This window comes from Fulmarus glacialis, unplaced genomic scaffold (genome assembly GCF_000690835.1).
Source record: "Fulmarus glacialis isolate BGI_N327 unplaced genomic scaffold, ASM69083v1 scaffold4848, whole genome shotgun sequence".
NCBI classification, from domain to species: domain Eukaryota; kingdom Metazoa; phylum Chordata; class Aves; order Procellariiformes; family Procellariidae; genus Fulmarus; species Fulmarus glacialis.
Window position 1 is genome coordinate 1 of NW_009230010.1, and position 11119 is coordinate 11119.

Consider the following 11119-nt stretch of genomic DNA (forward strand, 5'->3'; position numbering starts at 1 on the left):
TATAAAAAGTATATACATATACTTTTTTTATATATGTATTTCTTCCATCCCTCTGCCTGCTCCCTTTGTTTCTGAACTGCTCGGTGGTTTCCAGCAGAAAGCGTTTCTCTCCCCGGGGGCTGGAGAGTGAAGTGCCCACCACAGCGCTGCTGCTGAAACGGGGTAGCAGCACCCAAGCGCTGCTGCAGGCTCCACCGACACAAAGCAAAATCCCCATTCCCTGCCCCAAAATGTGCCCTTTATCCTTATCTTTGGGGTGATACGATCTGTTAAATCCCTGCATGGGGCGTGCTAGGAACAACGAGGCTGAGACAGAGGACTAAAAGACGACGACCTTTCCCTGGACCTTTCCCTGCCTTTCCCCTGGTCTTGCACCCCCGGGGGACATCCGCCTGCCCCGGCAGTCGCCTACGGCCTCGCGGGAGCTCCCCCACGCCAGCGGCACGGCTCCCACCCAAATCGCCGGGATCAAAGTGACACTCCTGCCTTTGCCGCGGGGCAGCTGCAGGCTGGTGGGGGATATGCCCCCCACGCAGGGGGGATTCACCCGCACGAGGTGGTCAGGCCAGCGAAGTGCAGGGGTGCGAAGCCGTGCATGCAGGGAGCATCCCATCACCACTCTGAATTTAACCCCCTCCTCCTGCCCCTCTGTGCCCACAGGGGGATTCTCTCCCAATTTTCTTCTTTTCTGTGGGAGGGGACAGTTTTCCATGACCACATCTGTGTTTCTCAGGTCTCCCTCTAAGCGCACACCCCGCAGCCCTCCTTGCCTGCCGGCAGCTCCCCGCGGGTTCTGCCCTTCATCCCTCTCGCCTCGGCCGTCCCTTTCTCCGGGTGACAGGGGAGGGAAGGTCAGCACTTCCCTCCTGCTGCTGGATCGAGTTTTCCTAAATGCCCCGAGAGATGCCACTTCCTTCCTAGCCCTGGACCTTGGTTTTGGAAGGGTCTTTTCTCCCACCACCGATGCTCGGGAGTTCAGAGCACCCAAATCTCTGCAAGTGACACGAGCCTCACGCGATGCCAAACTAAAGCCAGGAAAGAAAAGTGCCTTTTCCTTAGGATCCTGTGCTGGATCCTGGATCCTGTGGACCCCAACACTCCCTCCCCTAATGCTTCTCCATTCAAACCAAGGCTCAGCCCCTCTGCGGTTTTACCCCCAGCAGCATCCCTTGCTTACCTGGGAGGAGCGGAGAGAAGCACCGAGCTCCCTGCTGAAGGGGACGGGCAGGCTGGGATCTGCGAGCGTCCCAAGGTGATGCAGCTCTCAACTTATAGTGACATTTGATCGTCTGGAGGAGCCGATTGGCCCCAGACCCCCTGCGCTGGGCAGGGAAGGGAGCAGGGATGAGGCGGGGGGGAATGGAGGGGGAGCAAGGGAAGGGGGAAAAAAAAGGTCATACCATGTATAGGAGCAGCTGAAGGAATTGCACAGATGATGCTAAGATGGGAGGGACATGTTTGGAGAAAAAAAACCTCCAGGGCTTATGTTGCTATATTTACAACCCCACCAGGCAGGCAGAGCTTAAAGAGGGGTATCTGAGGCAAAGGCACCTCGGAAACAAATTGCAAGACCCTTGCAGCTCTGTGGCGCATGGCCGCTGCTTAAAACCTGGTCGTGGCACCCCGGCTCTTGCAATCTCAACACACAGCAGCAGCCTCTGCTCTCCCGGCCGGGCAGGAGCTCTTCCCTGCTGCCCCTCTACACGTAAATGGCTTCAGTTGCACTGCAGGGTTAGAGCTTGCGGAGGGCTTGGGGACCTTCTGCCGTCCAACGTTCTTCGAAACAAGCGGTCACGGGGCACGTGAGAAGTCAGCAGCATGTAGCACACGTGTCACACGCGTGTGTGTGTGCGTGGGCGGTGTGTGGCACGCACCTACCTCTCACTAAGACTACCAGGGCTCTGCCACGCATCAGAGCTTGAGGAGACCTGGAACAAAAAGCAAGAGAGCAGGAACGCAGCAAGAGAGCTTGTCTGACCTCAAGCCACGCTCAGAGCCCTTCTTACCACGACACAAAAGCATTATTTAAGTAAGGACATCTTAGAGGGGACAAACCCCAGATGGCTGGACCCCATCTAGGATCCTCTAGGTGCCCGGAGGGGTTTTGCCGCCCAAGCACCCTCCGCAGTTGCACGGCTATGCCAGCAGAGGATTGCAGTGCCTTGGACAACCCTCTGGCTCACGGTTTCCATTTCACTAAACCTTCAGCTCCCTCCCGCCCCTCTCCCCTTGGCAGGGCTCCCCGGCGGTGCAGAGCATGCCCTCCCGTGTGCCTGGCAGCTCCAGCACCCCCTTTCTCCCAGCCTGTAGGAACAGAGAAAACCTTCAGGAGCTGCAGGGCAGGCGATATTTTTGGCCTGGGTAAAAAAAAAGTCCCCTCCCGTTTGCGGAAAGGGTCCCCCAGCCGAGGATGTAGAGACGAGCTTTTAAAGCCGTGGAGCAGGAGCCCAGCGCTGCAGCCTCCCATTCACCAGGTAACATGCACGAGCCAAAATCCCCTCTCCAGCTTGTATTCTCCAGCTGTCCGGCAGCTTATCTCCTCGCCTCCGTCCTGCAACCCAGCTCGAGCCAATGCTTTTGTAACTCATCGGGTGGGAGGGGGACAGTGCATCCATCCTCAGCGCCTGGCTTTGGCCAGGAGGAGTTTGCCGGGTGGGGGAGCCGGGGTGGGCACCCCGTGCTGCCGAGGAGAGTGGTACCAGCATAGGGACGCACGGCTGGACCAGGTATTGTGGCCTCCGCTCCCCCAGCCCAGCTCTGCCGAAAGTGCTAACGCAGCAAACCAGCCTTCACGCTGCATTTTCGGCACCATCAAGCATTTTTGCCGTCTTCCACTGGCTCATTTTCCTCGGGCACTGCACCAGCTGGGCACATCTCCAAGAAATACTGTATTTGCCCAAACTGGCAGCGGAGCGGGGATGTGTGGGAGGGGAGTCCCCCAGCTGTTTCTCCTTTTATGTTGCTGTGGACCCAGCTTGGCAATGGTATTCACCGACCTCCTTCACCTGCCTGCTGGTTATGGACTGTCCCCGCTGCTGACGGGGCATCGCGACTCAGGTCTCTCATCCCGAGGATTGGATCAATCAGTTAAAAAGGAAATGTGTGGGTGCAAGCGCGTGTGAATCCTGGGCTTACACCAGGGCGGTTCTCAGCAGATGCAAGGCTGAATGCTCCCGTGGTCCCGTCTGGCCCGTTTGCTGCCAGTCGGTTGGCAGGAGCAACGTGAGCATCTTGCAGGGGTGCACAGCCTCTGCCGGAGCGGTGCTGCTTGTGCACCGGCGACAGGGAAACGCTCCACATCACTCAAATTCCCCTCTAAGCATCCTGACAAATGTGACGTTAGTGCAGGCTATGGGAGGGACAGGTAACCAGATGTTTCTACCTGCTGCAGCTCTATTTTCAAATAGATGAGATGCAAACGTTGCTCCCTGCAGCATCCCCTTAGTTCCTGTACACGCGTGTCTGCGCTCAGCTCAGTTCCTGATCTGGACACGCTGGGCAACTGCTCCAGACAACGTCCATCTTTACATTATGCATCATGTCCGCGGTCCGCCTTCCCCATCACCACCCCTTGTGAGCATGGCCCATCTGCTTAGTGCTGTCCCGAAGGACGTCTGTGCACCCCACGCACTGCCTCTGTCAGTGCTCGTGTCCATGTCGTGCATCTTGTCTCCAGTCCCAGCGTGATCCGGTTCCTCTTCCCACCAGACCGAGGGGATCTGCTCCATCCCTCTGGAAGAGGGCTTATCTGACGCACGTGTCCTCTGCTTGCTCTGCTATCATCTGGTTCACAACCGAGGCTCATTCCCCACAGCCCATTTTATGTTTGCCCTTTCTTCCCTTTGTGGGTCTCTCTATCTGCTTCGGCACGTAACTATAATCCTCCCAAATATTTCTTTCATGCCTTAGCCGCATACCCTGTGCTTTTCATACACACCCTACATCTAGTCCTTATTTCACCTCTTTGATGCCATCGCTCACCAGTCTCATTCACAGCCTGCAACATTTTCATCATTAGCTTTGCCTCTGTAGATCGTCCCGCTCTAGGACATATATTTTGTGCTGTCTTGACATCACCTCTTCTCCCTGCATCAGCAGCAAGGTGTACTTGGACTTGCCTTTGAGCTGCTGCAGTGCAGCCACGCCAGCCTAGAGAGCAAGCAAACCACCACCAACTACCTCGTGCTCTGTATTGATCGCGTGGACCCGATGAGAGAGCGAGCATCCCGGCTGCGGCCGCATTTCTTCCAAAAGCTATCAGATTTTGTTAGGCGAGGGTGCGGCGAGCGCTTGTCTTTGGAGAAGCCCCTCTCACCAGCTGCCAGGTTAGAAGACAGCACCCAGGCCACAGAGAGCGTGCATGCAGGTCACAGACATGAAACCACTTAACTGCATGCAGGTCACAGACGTGAAACAACTGCACAAAGTCCCTCCGCCTGCTGACCTCACGCCAGAGCCCGGCGTGCTTTTACAGTCACAGCATCTCCGCCTGGAGAGGACACAGCAGACCAGTGTTCCTCCTTGAATAGGAACTAGAGGCTGGGGCAGAGATCTAGAGAACTTTCCACTAGGTAACCTACCCCGATAGCGCATTTCTTTTTGGTAGGTAGTACCCAGACTGGTTATTTGAGATGGGCCGCAGGAATATACGGCATAGCAGGGCCACTCGCAGGGAAGCTGTAATCAGCCCTTCTCATCTTTTCTGGCTGTTGGCTGACCTATTGCAGCAGCCAGTGCACTCCACGAGAGATGCCTTTAAATACAGTGTACACACATTAGCCCCGATAATTTTACAAATTGCATAAAGATGGGCACTTTGGCCAAATGCTTATCTCTTTTTTTTGTTTTCTTTTTTTATACCCTCACCCCCCCATGCTGACTGCACACCAGTCAGTGGGCAGCATTTCCATGGATCACTGCCTCCTACAGCTGGATGGTGCCCAGCCAGTGAGCTGAAAAAGTGCTGTAAAAGTGCATCTAAAAACCTCTACAGCCCTGGAATTCGGGAATCCTACCTGCAGCTTCACGTTCGTTAAAGACTACAGAGTTTGTAAATAAAATCAGCCACATCCCTCCCATAAAACAGGTGCTCTTACACAACCCAGGAGAGATCTAACTCCTGAAAAGACACGATACCTATCCCTTATTCACCAACTACTGACCAACACTGAGCAAACTGATCTAATATCGAAGCGGATCCTGCTTTGGCACGCAAGCTGGGCCAGAGGACCTCCTGAGGTCCTTCCTCACCCAAACTTGCCCATGACTCTGCACTTACACCTTCGTGCTAGAGCTACAGAGGAACTTCCACCGACACCTTCTTCCATCCAAAAATCGTTATCCAAAATGAAATTGTTTGCCAGGAAAATGTGTTTTACTTGAGTTGTTCCATCATTCACAGTCTGAATGTTTCTTCTGTTTTTTTTTTTCCCCCCCTCTCTGACGTCTTATTTGAATGCTTGGAAAACAACATCTTTTGATTTTTTTGCATGATATGGCTATTCTGGTTTTGGTGTGTTTGTCCACTTATAGAGACATCAGCACTGAAACACTTGAAGTTATCCATGAAAACGAGTTGATTAAGCTGACGGGGGACGGGTGGGGATGTGTTTTTCTGTTTTGTGACACTTTCAATTATAAACCTTTTACTGTGATTTAAGGCAGGAAGGAAATGGGAATCACAAAAGCCATTTGGGAAGGAAAACGAAATTCTTACCCAGTTTCCCCCCCCCCCCCTTCCTTCTTTTTATCCCACTCCAGAGAAGGGGTTTCTGGAGTGGGGTTTAATCAGCAGTTCAAGGTTAGAGTAAATGCCCTACATTCACCAAAAGACTCTTTCCAATTTAATTGAAGCAGTTGCCAATAAAAAGGTGGATCAGATAGTGACTAAGTAAGTACGCTCAGAGAAAGGACAGAATATATATATAATTAATTATTTTCTGTTCCTGGGTAAAATCCAATGACCTGTTTTATGCAGCCGGTCAAGCAGAGATCAGAATAGCCTTAAACTTTAAAATCAGCTCCTCTATTTAAGTATCAGCAGACTGATGCCATTTTACTGGCGATGACGGGATCCTGAGGAATCTGAAAAACAACTCAAATGGGCCGAGCAAAGACCAGGCTTCCTCCCCAGCTCCTCTGATATCCCCACTTGGCATTTGGGCTCGGGATCTCGGTCCTTGGCTTAAGGACCCTTCCTCCCCCAGCTAGAAGAGACCTGGTGCGGTGCTTGCCATGCCCAGCGATGCACCTCTTGCAGCAGCCGCTCAGATACAGCGGAGAGCAAGTATTCGCCAGGTTGTGGGTTCACCTACCTGAATCCTGGAGGGCGGCTGGGGAGCCTCAGGGTGCCGACACCTTCTCCTGGTGGAGCTCCATGACATCTCAGAAGTTCAGGGCCATAAAAAGGAGAACAAAGGGCAACAAACAAGCTTTCTCTTATTAGCTAATTACCTTGTTACCAAATTACCTATCTACGCTTCCATCCCCCTTCCTGATACTGCTCTTCTCCTCCTTGCATCTGGAGGGAGGGAGTCAATCAACACCTCTGTGAAGGACTCTAGTGTGTCATCCCTTCTGTGAAATTCAGTCAGTAGGAGAATCTGCCCCCATCTTATCCCCTCTTAGCCTGTCAGAGCAGAAACTCTACATGTTTGCATGAGAAATAGGGAGAGATCTGAACACGTCCTACTTCAGCATCAGATGCAAACATAACCCAGCCTTGTGCGTCATTCATACAGTGCATGCCGCAAATACACTCATTAGGCTGGTGTGGTTTCGGTGGTGACAGTGGCAGAGCAGGGTACAATGTGTCCTTGGGCATTTTTAAATTCTGTTGAAATTTTCTTATTCATAATGTTTTGCGTTTTTTTTAAACTTTCCAGTTGGGTTGGCTCTGGTTGTTATTGTCTGGTTTTTTTCCCAGCAACATTTTCAGTGTTAGAGATGCACAAAGTCACTAGTGCTCCTAAAAGACAATGTAAGTTTTGAGTTGTTAAAGTCATCAGTCAAAGAGGAATTAATTGCATCAGGGTATTTGCATGAAGGATTGAGCACCTACCCCCCAATCCTTGCGCAGGGCAGCGCTGCTCTAAGGAGCAGCATGTCCTGCAGAGCCAAGTGTGATCTCAACAGTCATCAGGGAGACAGAGAGGAAGAAAGCACAGGGAGAGCTCGCCTCCAACACCAACACAAAGATGCATCTGCATCCCTTCCATGAGAACTGGCCTCATTAGACGGGCCACAATTCTGATGGATGCGGGAAATACTTTGCTGTCTTGATCCGTGACAGAGTGACTCAAGTCAGATTAGAGATACATTACCAGACAGGGTCAATGAGCAACAAGGCTTAGCAGGGCGGTATTGGAGAAGAAGCAAGAATTTGCCTTCAGAGTTGGCTTTCTGGCATAGCTCACCAGCATTCCAAAAGCCAGATGGAACAGACCAAGCTTAACCCGGGTGTAAAGCTGCTTTGGAGACCTCCAGAGAAACTGCTCTTGCATACCCCCATCTCCCTGTGAGCACGTTTAACCTACCAGCTGGCATGGCACCCACACTAAAAGACTCATGAAAGGCTGTGAAAAGCAAAACCCAAACTGGGACGACAGCTGGAAAAGGGGATGGAACACCCAGGGGTGGTAAATAACTGCACTGGTTTGGGCAGGTTCGGCCAGGGCAAAGGCAGGTATTGGTGCCATCCTTACCAGCTCCCTTTAGCAGTCTCAGCCCCAATCTTCGAGTCAAACTGCACGCAAACCCCCAACCAAAATTCACCAAACCAATCAACTCCAATCATAGAATCATAGAATCATTAAGGTTGGAAAAGACCTCTAAGATCGAGTCCAACCGTCAACCCAACACTACCATACCCACTAAACCATGTCCCTAAAACCCTCTCTGCTCCCAGCGCAGCATTTTCCACGCTTGCACGCTCCGCGTACAGCACATCCCTCACCAGGAAAAAGCAGAGAGCGCCAGAATTTGCACTCTTCCTTTCTGGGGACGGTAACATTCAAAGCACAGCTCCAAATTTGCATTTTGCAACCCTGACTTTTGCAAAACAGTAAATCTGACCGGCAAACTTGAAAAGCCTCCAGCTGGTTTCATTGCCTGGAGCTACTCTGCTAGAATATCTGTCCTGGCAACATCACCATCATCTGCCCTTCACCTCCCCAGTACTTCAGATACCGCACTTTGCAGGGCCAAAGCTGGGAGCATGCAGTGGTGTTACGTGATAGCCCTTCTTCATGCTAATTTTAGTTGATGGAACTTTTTATGCTTTCAAAAGGGAGTAATTTTATTTATTTTTGAGAAACCTCTTTTACTTATTGGCTACTGTAAATACTCTTTTCCATATGATGTTTTGAACTTACCTACAGGGCTCTCAAAATTGCAAGAAAACAGCACCTGAAATGATCTCAAAGGAATAACGACCTGTTAATTTTGTAAAGAAAACCGAGTAACACGATGCACCCAACATGCAAGTGATTGCAGATGGAAACAAATTACACATCAGTAAGTACTGAATTTCATCTTTCTTCAGATAATACTGATTCCTGATTTTTGTGGTAGTCTGTTGCTCCATCGCTCAGGTGTTTGCTTTGGGAGATGTGCTTGCTCCATCTGCTTTAGACATCTAAGGCGCGATCCCTATGGGATTCGGGAGGTCCTCCTTCGACAGCTTAGATCTAGGCTAGATGTCTCTCTGAAGATAAGGGATCGGGCTGGACAACTCGAGACATAGCCAGGGGCTCATCCGCAGGCTATTTACACCTAAATGGATGAGACAGACAGTGAGGACGAAGCCTGAGCAGCAGCAGGATGGGAGCCAGGACCAGTGCCTGGAGCTGCTGTTTTGGGCTGTCCCCAGAGGAGGTGACCAAGGCAGGAGACCAGCCGAGGTGCTCACAGCAGCCACCCGCAGCCTCTCCGCCACCTCAGGGAAGGACTACCTAGCCAATCAAACACCTTGCTGCTTTCGTGCTTTAAAACGCTTGCTCATATAAATTCCACTGATATTTTCCCCTTACTTCGCTTCAACCTCCCCCCCTGTTCTTCCCATCACCCTGAAAAGCCCCAAGCCCATGACGCTTTTTTCTATTTATTTGAAGGATGAAGAGTGCACATCTTTAGCATTGCTAAACCACTATTACTTAGAGTTATTGTGAAGAGATTAAGCACCTTTCTGAAATTTATGATCTAATTTGAATTGTTCCACTGCAACCAAAACCCTCAGGGGACCCAATACAAAAATCACAGGGACATCACTTGTCGTCTGTCTCATTATCATTATCAGGATCCTTGTAACAGGTCCATCATTTCTGAAGCAAATGCTAGCTCCAGTTGCATTTCTTGTCACTGTCAGATCCATTCTTTACCTGCTTTAAAATATATATATATATATACACACACACACATATATCACGCAGCATTAGCGAAAGTGTGTTGAGCTGGCAAGTTACCAATAGACCAACCTCAGAGCCTTGTTCAGTAGCATATCGGCTGTCACCTCATTATTTATAGCCGCCCTGCTCTTTGAGCTTGTTTATTTTCCTTCCCTAAGGTGGTGGCGGGAGGGGAAGCTCTGACATTCAGGCCCAGGTGTCTCTGGCTCTGACCTTTCCTTCAAAGAGCAGAAACTGCAGACACATTTCAAGGAAGAAATTCATTTGGAAACTTCAGACCCTTGTGTCCACCACCTCACTGGAGGCCCAGTGCAGAGCTGCAAGCAAGGGTTGAGCAGATCTGTTAATTAGCCAGCTCATGTACATAAGGATGGTCATAAAAATGAGCCTATAATTATTTTATACCTGGAAAGCGAACCAGATGAAGTCTAGCCCCCAGTCTTGAGGCAGAACAAGTGCTACATAAAGGCACAACATTCAAAACAGACTTGAGTTTTCCATCAGCTAAGTTTTCCCCAAGTTTAAATAACGCTGGTTTATGGCCTGCAGGAAATAGGCATTGCAATGGTCGTGGGCCAGGTTTTTCAATCCCAACTTGCATACACCCATGTAGAATCATCTGTTAAAGAGTGTTGGAAGAAAAGCAGCCCTGAAGCCTGCTACAGAAAGACAAGCAGCCCGTTTCAGTATTACTGTAGCCCCCAAAGATTCATTTCAGAGTGGATGCTGTACAAAAGGATGTTCCCCTTCCGCATAATCTAAACATACAGGACAGGGAAAAAAGAAATGGGAGACAAGCAGCACCTTGAGCTGTGTCTCAGGGTCACTTGAGAGAGCACTGTTCAAGCCCCTCTCTTTGGGCACCGTTGACCTGCTGAGGGGATGGTAATTTGGGATAGCATGGCAGCACAGGCAGCCAAGAGATACAGGGACCGGGAAAGCATTGCTGTTCTCCACCAGTCCTGCAGCAAGACACTCTCAATGCCTCAGTTTGTCCTTGCTGCACTTAAAGTGCAACAGTCCCAGGAGAAGATAAAGCTAAGGTCTTATAACAAGTCGCAGAGATGCAAAAAAAATAGAGAGTTTGATATTGTGAAAAATGAGTGTAAGAAAGACAGGGAGCAGTCAGCTACTGCATAAGACCAGACCAGTAACTGCTATGGAGAGGCACAGCCTGCTCTCCTTTACCCAGATGAGCAGAACGAGTCCCCGGGAGCACTCTTCACATCCCTAGGAGAGCAGAGGTCCCAGCGGCATGCAGAGACACACAGGAGAGCTGGAAGCAGGCTGGCTTTGCAAAGGTTGCAGCATAACTTCACCGCCGTGCACCGTGGTTTCTCCACAGCAAATTCACCTGCAGGAGCTTTTCATTTTAGCAAAGAGATGAGTTGAAGCACTTCACAGATGCCACATTTTCATCTGAAGTGAGCAACAAAACCAGCCACAATGCCCTGTGCTTGCTGCTGAGGGGAGAAATGAGCCTTCATTCCCTCTTGGCATTGCCCAAGACACACACCCAGAGCACCTGGGCTGCAGCATTCCTTTTTTTGCTGGGTCTTTCACCATTCTGGTAACCCCGCTGCCACTCCCCCCCACCATATGCACACCAAATTACTTTGGGAGCAGAAAAAAATTGTAAAGTTAATTTAATTGTGGAAAAATTTCCCTTGGCAGATATAGGTACCTCATAAAAAGCTACACACATCTGCTCCAAG